The sequence below is a fragment of the Myiozetetes cayanensis genome, unplaced genomic scaffold (genome assembly GCF_022539395.1).
Source record: "Myiozetetes cayanensis isolate MyiCay16 unplaced genomic scaffold, myiCay2020 scf96, whole genome shotgun sequence".
In the NCBI taxonomy this organism is placed as follows: Eukaryota; Metazoa; Chordata; class Aves; order Passeriformes; family Tyrannidae; genus Myiozetetes; species Myiozetetes cayanensis.
In genome coordinates, this window is record NW_026088252.1 from 5,867 (window position 1) to 16,348 (window position 10,482).

A 10,482-nucleotide genomic window follows, 5' to 3' on the forward strand; every position below is an offset into this window, starting at 1 on the left:
AATACCATGAAGAAAGCAGGAAGAAAGGTTAATAATTACAGTTCTTCAGTTTTGTGGGCTTTCTTTGTTGCCATTTTCCTGTATTTGCAAAACAGATATAATTATTTGTGGACTACCAGAAAAATCTTTGCCATAATAATAAAAAGTGATCTATTTCCTTCTTGAAATTCATCTAACAACATAAGGCTTTAATATATGCATAAATATTACATGAGACTTTTCATTAGTCAGTTTATTGCATTCCAGAGATATAGTCCCCAGAACTAGAAGTCAGTGGTCCAATTCCGTTCCCAAGAAAGTAAAACAGTATCAAATTCTCCTGTAAAATATATGTGAAACTGTTTTAAATTAACACTAATATCACTGACCTCTTTATTAGCTCATTTGCTCTTTAGCTGCAAATGCTGTCTTGACAGAGCCTCAGCACAAGTAGATTGTGACACAAGATGGCATAACAAGCATCAAAAAAGTAAGCATGTAACATTTTCCTAGCAAATAAGACACATCTCAAAACGCCTCCATTTTCTGATAGACTTTTCACTGCCCTGGGTTTCCTTACCTAGATTTACAAAATGAAAGAAAATCCTACTTGTTTTGCGCAACCCAGAAATGTTGTAAGATGCCAAATTACAAACCTTACAGCACCCTGTGATTAACCTTGCTTCTGCCTTGAACTCCATGCTAACACAAGGAAAGTGATAAATATTTTGTTTGTAAAATGAAAAACATGAGTACAAAATATATTGATTGCATCTAAAATATATTTTTATTACTTTCATTGCCTCATAAGATTGTTCAAATTTTTTAAAAAGTACCTTGCTAATACACTAAATAGCACTAAATTCTGCCAGTAGATTGCAACCATAATTCTATTTGACTTTAAAAAGTGGATGAATGCAGACCCATTACATTAACAAAGGTAGTGGGTACAGAAAAGAAAGATTAAAAAAATCAAGGGTAAGACTGAAATTGCTGTCCATATTTTTCTTTTCCTGATGGCATACTAATAATAATAATGGCCAGTCTTCGCGAGCGAAGATCCGGGGAAGGTCTTTACACCTTCCAGCCTGCGCATTGGATTTTTTAGGTGAGACACAGTGTGTGCGGAACTGAGCCCACCCTTTAATCCTAAGGTTCATCTGCCGGGGCCAAGCGAGCTTGGACGGTGGCAGCGAGGTCCTCAGGATGTAGATGGATTGCCTTTACAGGGCTAACGAGCTCCATCTGCCCGGGGAGTGTCCCTGACCGGGAATCGAACCCGGGCCTCGGCGGTGACAGCGCCGCTCCCTTAACCACTAGACCACCAGGGGCTCCCTGTAGTGTTTTAGTATATGAAATTTAAGAGAGTAGGGAAAAAAACCCTTATTGACATAGAATTGAGAGTAATTTTTTGTGTTGAAAGGAAGGGTTTTTTAACAATTAGCCTCCAATCTTTAGTGGATTATCTTTCTTGATAATTTCAATCCAGGAAAGACAGACACTTATGACGTCTCAGCACTTCCCTTTAAGCAGGATGAGAGTATGCCTTTCCAACAAGGAGGACTGTGCCAACTATGCCAGTTCCGGTACTAAGCATAGCAGTGTAAGGCTACTAGGAGGCTACAAAGTCTGGATGAGAGGGTCGGCATCTTTGGCTTTGGCACTGACATGGCAGCAAGTTGATGGGACTTCTTTGCACAGTGCAGATATATGAACTTGGCCAAGTGTTGGCTTGCAGATGTCTGTATCACATTCAATTGCACATCGTAGATTTACCAAATATTGACTTGATTAACTGTCATGGTTTTGCTCTGCGTCAATTTTTCTCACCCCTCCCCACAATTACTATAAATTGAGAGAAGGTTTATGCAGACAAAAGAGACCTGATTTGGGAAAATAATATTAAGATTTATTACTAGCAAGATAAAAAACTAAAGAACTATATCTACAATAATTCTAATTAGGTAAAAGTACTATGTATTTACAGAAATACCCCTCCCCCCTTTTGTATCAGTTCAAGGAGGAGAAGCAGTCTCATTCTCCATTTCCAGAGCTCCAGGTCTTTAAAATAACTTTGTAGCACTCAAAAGTCTTTCTAGGACGACAACTCCAATTTGTTGCAGCTGGAACTCTATCTCTCTCTCTCTATGTCAGCCTCAGGGCTGGGCCTACCCCCTTCCTGGGCTAAGACCAGAGTCTGGGGGGTTACCCAGGCCCTGAAGGTCTTCTCTTCCATGGACTGCAAGGGGACACTTGCCTACCATGGATCTTCACCACAGAGTCACAGGGGATAATGGCTTTTGAGTCCAACCCTATTTCCTGTGGGGTCCCTTCCCACGGGAGAACAGTCCTTGACAGACCTCTCCGACATGGGTTCATCCCTTGGGCAACAGGTCTTCCATTCTCTGCTGTCCCTCAGGGTCACAAATTCAGCTGCACTAGCATGGATCCCTCACTCAGATCCCAAAATCTTACCCGAGTCATTCTGCTCCAACGTAAGTCTCTGTCCACGACATACAAGCCTCCAGCAGGACTCTGTTTCATTTCAAGTTTCTCATGAAGTCTCAGTTTTCTCATGCAGTCTCAGTTTTCTCATGCATCTGAGCTTACTTACTTCAATGTAAGCTCCTCTACAAGCTGCATGGGGTCTCCTCACCCCAATAATCTTCCACAGGTGGCAGGGTTTTGTGGAGGTATACAACAAGGCCGTGGAGCCTAGCAGCAAGGAAAGAATGTAAATAAAAAGTGAACATCCAATCATATGTGAAGGCTGGTAATATATAGATAACAAAGCTAAGAATAGTTTTGGTACGTAAGATTCTACAGTCAGAATGTGAGTGCAGCTGTGTGAGAACAAGATGTAATATACTGGATGAAGCAATAAAAGCTGAATGTAGACCATCATCATAAGGTGCCCAGTTTTTATTTTATGGTCGTCTTCAATATACTACAACAGGGTTTTATTTTTCAGTCTTTTCCCTGCTGAAGGAGAGAGAGAGAGAGAGAGGGGAAGAGAAGGAGTTCCCCTTCAAACTTCTCTCTCCTGACTGCTGCCAGCTTTGGCCTTGAAAGTTGTGCTCTCTCTCTCTCTGGAATTCCTTTTACAGCATGTCTTGTCTAGGTTCTTCTCTAAAGTTTTTTTCCTCTGCTCTCCTATAGGAGAGAAGGGGGGCTTCAGTGCCCCACCTGCCCCCGACCCAGGGCTGGGGGAGGAGGGGGCCCTGGCCCACTTGGGGCCTGCCACCGCTCCTACATGGCTACCTAATTTTCAACATGCATGAAGCTTGTAGTGAGCAGTGTTGGCGGCTCATGAACAGCACAGTCAGGAACTGCAATGACTTCTGGAAGCTCACGGTGAACAAACGCACGCAAACCAATATGGTTTAAGCAAATGTTCCACTTTATTTACATAACCTAGGCTCTTAAATACCCTTGGAGCCCTGCAGTGCGTGAACACCTTCAAACCATTGGTTAAATGTTGTAAATCACAAGGCAAACATGTATCACTGACACCCTTATCATTGGGTACGGGCAGCTGTGCATGTGGCATGAAAGCATTGTCTTTCTCCAAAAACTCCTCCTTATTATCTCAATAGTTTACATTCTTGCAGCCTGATATCAATGCCAGTACTTTTCCCGCAACCTGCAAGCAGGCCTCTTGCTAAGACAGACTGAGGTCTATTAGTATGGTTTGTTCATGGTGCTTTTTATTTAAGCACCCCCCAATTTTCAGTGTCCCACATCACTGATACACAGCCAATGGAACAGGAAAACCCATGATATCAATAACCAGCTTAAGGACTGGTGCCATCAGTGGAGATTTGGGGTTTTTTATCATGGGGCAATTTTTATGGCACCAAGCATGCTAGAAATATATGGACCTCATCTATCTAGTGAGGGCAAAAGAACTCTAGCCTATGAGTTGGCAGGGCTGATTAAGAGGGCTTTAAACTAGGTTTGAAGGGAGAAGGGGATGAAACTAGGCTCTCCAGAGATGAGCTTAAGGGTGGTAAGCCATAGTTAGGGGTGAAATCAGCAGCCCAGTTGAAGTGCATGTACACTAATGCATGCAATATGGGTAACAAACAAGAGGAGCTGGAAACCATGGTGCAGCAGGAAAGCTATGATGTAGTCACTGTAGTGGGCTGACCCTGGTCAGATTCCAGGGACCCACTAATGCTCTATCACCCTCCCTCTGCAACTGGACAGAGGGGAGAGAAAAAAAAAACAGCTAAGGATTTCTGAGTAGAGATAAGCACTAGGAGAGGTCATTTACTGATGGGCAAAACAGACTCAATGTGGGGGCAGAACTTAAATTTATCACTAACAGGATAAGAGCCAAAGAGTGAGAAATGGTCTTAAAAACACCTTTCCCCCCGCCCCTACTTCCTTCCATGTTCTCCCTCCTCCCCCAGCAGTGCAGGGGGACCAGGAAGGGGGGGGGGTCAGTTGTTGTTTCTACCACTGCTAATGTGAGTCCTTCATTCGGGCAGCAGTTCTTCTCAATCTACTGTCCTATGGATTATTCTTCCATGGGGTGCACGGGGTCTCTGCACTCTAATGGTCCTCCATGGTCTGCAGGGGGACACCTGCATCACCATGGTCTTCACCACGGGCTACAGGGGAGGCCATAGCTCTGAGTCCTTCCCCTGCTTCTGTGGGATCCCTCCCATAGGAGACAGTCCTTGATGGACCTCTCCAACATGAGTCTTCCCACCCCTCGGGCAGCAGTTCTTCCCAATCTGCTGTCCCGTGGGTCACTCCTTCATGGGAGTGAAGTCCTTCATGGATAAGCTGTACCAATGTGGATCCCCCACAGGGCCATAAGTCCTACCCAGGAAAAACGGGCCACAGGTCTCCAGCAGGACCCTGCTCCATCCTGGGCCTCTCACAGGGTTAGTCTCCTTTATGCATCTACCTGCTCCAGCATGGGCTTGTCCACGGGCTGCAGGGGGGTCTCTACACCCAGATGGTCCTTCATGGGCTGCAGGGGCCTCAGCTCTAAGTCCTTCCCCTGCTCCCGGGGGAGGGAGGGGGGCCCTCCCCCTCCTGCTGCACTGATCTTGGTGTCAGTCTGCATTGTTATCCCATGCTCTCACTTTGCTCTTCCCAGGCTGGAATTTCTTCTGCGCAACACTCCTCTGTTCTTAAATATGTTATCATAGAGGCGTTACTATATCTGCTAATTGGCTCAGCCTTGACCAGCAGCAGGAAGCCACCCTGGAGCCGGGTATCATTGGCTCCATAGGAGCAGGGGAAGCTTCTAGCAACTTCTAACAGAAACTACCCTTGTAGCCCCCCCCACTACCAAAACCCAGACACATAAATCCATGACAGTTGCCATCACAGAAACATGGTGGGATGACTCACGACTGGAGTGCTGCAATGGATAGCTACATGCTCTTTAGAAGAGAGAGGTGAGGTAGGAGAGGTGGAGGGGTTGCTCTGTATATTGGGGAGTCTCTTCACTCTGTAGAACTTGAGGTTAGTGACAAGGTTGAGTGGCGACATCCTGGTGGGAGTCTGTTATAGACCACACAACCAGGATGAAGAGGTGGATGAATAAATAGCTGGCAGATGTTTCAACTCTTGTTTTTGTGGGAGACTGTAACCTGGCAGATGTTTGCTGGGAACTCAACTCAGCAGAGAAGAGGCAGTCTAGGAGGTTCTTGGAGTGCATGGAGGATAGCTTCTTGTCACAGCGGGTAGGCAAGCCTACTGGGGTAGGGCCCCACTACACCTACTGGTTACAAACAGAGAAGGGTTGATGGGAGATGTGGTGGTCAGAGGCCATCTGGGGTACAGTGACCATGAAATGATGGAGTTTTCAATACTTGGTGAAACAAGGAGGGGTATCAACCAAACCACTACTCTGGACTTCCGGAGGGCAGACTTCAGCCTATTAAGGATGCTAATTGGGAGAGTACCTTGGGAAACAGTCCTTTAAAACAAAGGCATCTAGGCAGGATGTGTGGCAGGAAAGGGCCACCCTGATAAGATCTAAAATCCAATCAGAGAATGCATACTATGCAAGCTATCAATTCATAGCACCAGGGTGTTAGTCTTGGTGTTAAATTATGATTAAAACCATCCTGGTCCACCAAACTTTGAATACATACCCTGCTTTTGAAGCAGGACTTGACAGATAAACTAGCCTGCCGGCTTGTAAATCTGTGACTACCAGTTCATCACTTAATAGCTATAAAAGCCCAGTCCAACTTCCATATGGCAGATTCTTCCACATACTTCCCTGAAGTGTGGAGCTTCTCCTGTGAAGCAGGGATGCTTCTCCATGGTTACTCCCCAAGGGTTAAGAGAGAGATCAGCCCGCTATGTCATATGGTGAGTTTCATCAATCTCTACTTAATAATTATTTCTTTTTCTAGCTTTGATACAATTGTTTTAAAGTAATTGCTTTGTGACAGTGCACTATATTACTTTTTTATGTCTCAATTGAGACAGAAGTGTTTGCTAAGGAGGACGAGTTATGAGGAAGACCAAGCTTCCCCCGAAATTAAGAGGCTCCAGTCGAGGAAATGTGGAGAAAGAAAAAAAAGCAACCCTTTATTAAAGAATATATGTGTATAGGTAGCACACTAAAAGAACAAAAACAAACAACAATCATGCACCCAAATTCCTATCCAAAACCAGTTCTTTTTGCCTTTCGGCGTAATTCTAACCATGACCAGCAGGGGGCGCTGTTGGATCTCTGGAGGACCGAGGCTGCAGTTGCTCTGTGTTGGTTGGCAGGGGGCGCTGTTGGGCTCTGGCAGGTGCCACGTAGGGCCCCGGTGCACGGGAGAAGCCGAATGGGTTTCCCCCCCTCACCGAAAGGGGAAGGAGAAGGGGGAAAGGGGATTCTTCCTATTGACTCACACTGTCAGAGGCTGGCTCTGGCTGGGATCCTCCCCTTCATCGATGGGTACAAGCTGCTGCCAACATGGCACCGGAGGAGGGGAGGGGCAGTCTCTTCCCTCAAAAGTTCCTCCGCAGATGGCACTGGCTTCTCCAATGAAATCCGAGGCAGACTGGGCAGTGGGCAGGGAATTGAAGCGAAACAAGACTTTAGAAGGGTTAATCAAGCATCTTACTGCAAAGACCCACTTTTCTTCCCCCCCCCGGTTTTCTACCTTACTCAAAGGAAATTTTGTTCTGTACAAATTCAACAGACCTAAACCCACAAGAAACATTATACAAAGACCTCAGAGGTAATAAATTATGGTCAAATAGACTAAGGTAGACATTTGAATACGTAAAATCGGCCTGAAGCCAAGGCTTTCTTCAAGCTTCAGTGGATAGAACACAAAAAAATGGAAAGTTCAGGAGTTCACCAGAGTTCATGCAACGAAGAAGAGTAAATTTGAGACCCTCCGATGAAGTAAGACAGGATGTACCACTTGATTATTCCCCAAAATGAAGGCCACGCCTCAAAACCCGCACCTGAGTCCACCTGCTATGAATATTATAGTCTAATAATACAATAACATGAATATGTATGTGAATATGATGTAATCGTAATCAGAGACTGTATAAATTACCTATTCTTGCCTGACCACTTCAGAACTTTTGCCTGGCCCGAGCCAGGGAGTTCTCTGATGTCGCTTAATAATAAATACCTGCTGTTTAAAGGCATAAAACTCTGTCTCTAAGCAGTTTCTCTTTGCCTTTTGGGGCAACAATTTGGCGAGCCAGGCAGGAGGCTGAATCCACTCGGCTGTGGAATCCAATGGAGCTCGGGACCCCTCCCAGGCATGCCAAGTTAAGCTTTTACCTATAAAGGGTGGGCTCCCATCTTCTCTGGTTTCTCACGGGGGTGGATAAGGACCTCATAGCTAAAAGGTATTTATTCTGGTTTAAGTTGCATTGGTGTCTGTGGTCTGTGATAAAGTGTTCCATTGCATGGACAGGACGCTATTGTTATCATGCGGAAGGACACTTCCGTCGGTCTGTACGGTTGTATTTGACCAAATATTTGGACAAATATCTGTTCAGGAAGCTGGGAAATCGGTCTCTTTCTGTTTGGAGATTGACTCACTAGTTTCCTTCTGGTTTCTGGTTTAGATAGGGATTTTGGGCCCATTGTGTATTGTATTGTCTTGTTTGATATATGTGGTTCGTGTGTTGAACTCATTTGGTATTATATTGTCTGTTTGCAATATGCAATTTGTGTATTGGCTATACCGGTGTTTTGTGACTGTGTGTAAGTAACAGAAACTGGATTTTGCATTGCACGGTCTGTGGCGACATCTTGTGACCTTAATCTGTAATGCGCGTTGTTCACTGAAATCACAAAGTGTGATAGATGTGTGTGTGAGACGCAGTCTTCTTACTGCGAAACTGAGTGTGGAGTTCTGATCCACGGTTCCGTTGGCATGGCCAGAGACGAACGAAGCGGTTGGAAATTGTACGGATGAAGTGGGAGAAAAAAAATTGAGAAATAATCTTAGGCGAAGATCGAAAACTAGTAAGACACCAACACGAGTAGGAGGGGTTATCTTGAGTGCAGTCCGGTGGCACTTAGACGATTACTTTGTAATCCAAGAATTTAAGAACTGGGAGCCTACATGAGTTTATGATAACTATACGGGATAGTATTTGACAGACAATAGAGTACTGAGTAACATCACACAACCCCCAGATAGGTATTTAAATGCACTAGATACCCTTTAAACCCAGACAGGATGGGGAGCCAACAAAGTAAAGAAGTAAATCCCAAGACTCCCCTGGGATGTATTTTGAAACATTGGAAAGAATTGGGTGGAATCCCTGGTGGGAACTTAAGCAAAAAGACCTTTCTCAAATATTGTCTTGATTGATGGCCTTTGTATAAATTAGATGATGGAGAAAGGTGACTCCCAGAGGGAAGTTCAAAATACAATACCATCCTACAACTTATGCTGTTCCTCCGTAGAATGTAGAAGTGAGACAAAGTCATGTACGCAGATATGTTTTTCACCTTAAGAAACAAGCCAGAATGGCAAAAAGACTGTGGAATAAATGTAGCACCCCAAGACCCCCTTATTCTAGCATTAGAACAGGATCAGAAAAATCACAAACAGAAAAAGCATTGTTGTGACGCATGCAGCATAGGTCAGAGGTGCCTTAACTTAAGGAGGGACAGTGAACAGGAAAGCGTGATCAGTATCAGCGAAATTCAACCCTTTCCTCCACCAATAAAAGATGATACCGGCGATAGTCAGTTGGAGTCATTCTTCAGGAAAAGAGAAAGCACTCTGAAAGGGAAAGAAAAAGGGGAGGGAAAGGAGAAAGAAATATCAGATCTAGGAGAAGATAAAACAGAAATTAGCCCACCAACACCGGGAAAAGATGACCCAGAGGAGGGAACAAGCCATTCATATCATACTAGAGCTGCAGAACGGAGGGTCAAAGAGGGTAGTAAAGCTAAAGATAAAACAAAGGGGGCGCATACCATAGCTCCCCTCCATCAAATAATGCCAATAGTGGGAGAACAATTGAGGGTTAAGGTACCTTTCATGACCAGTGACTTAAACAACTGGAGAGAGGAAGCCAAATGTTTTAGGAAAAATCCAGGAGTCACTAAAAGATTTGAATTGATTGCAAAAAACTTAGATATAGATTGGGAAGATATAGATCGGGAAGATATAGATCACATGTTGTCAGAACTAACAGAAACAGAGAAAGAACTGGTGTTAAAAACAGGGAGAACACATGCTGCCCTGTTACCAGGGAATGGTGGAGATATATTTCCAGAAGAAAATACGAAATGGGATCCAAATGATTCGGTTCAATATGACTTACTAGTACAGTATAGAAAGTTAATTTCCTTAGGCTTGTGAAATGCAATTCCTAAAGCAATAAATTGGGTCGCTTTGTATGACGTGAGACAGGGACGGGATGAAACACCCTCAGATTTCCTGGAGAGACTCAGAGCTGCCATGAGGCAATACACCCCCTTAGACCCCGCATCAGAGACTGGGAAACAACAATTACTAGCATTACTCATGGGGCAAAGTAATCCAGACATTAGAAAGAAACTGCAAAAATTAGAGCACCCGGCAGATACAGACTTAGAAATGCTGATGAATGAAGCCTGGAAAGTATACAATAACAGAGAGAAAGACGAAAAGAAGAAAGAGGACATAAAGCTTGCCAAAGCTGTAGTTATAGCAATGGCAGCACACAACTCAAAGTACCCAGGTTCAAATTCACACAGTAACAGTAAGGATCGTAGCAAATCTCAGCAAGAAAAAAGTTTCATTCCTCGGCAAAAGAAGATCGAGTCAGATCACTGTGCATATTACTTTCAAAAGGGACACTGGAAATGGGAGTGCCCTAAAAAGAATGAGAAAAATGAGAAAGTGTCTGTCATTGCCCATCAAGGTAGTGACTGAAGTGGACCGGTGGGCCGTCCCCTAGCAGACCCACTGGTTAAATTGGAGCTAGGGGAAGGTAAAAAAGAATTAGACTTCTTAATCGACACTGGAGCTACATTTTCAGTTCTAAATCAAGAATTAGTACCAA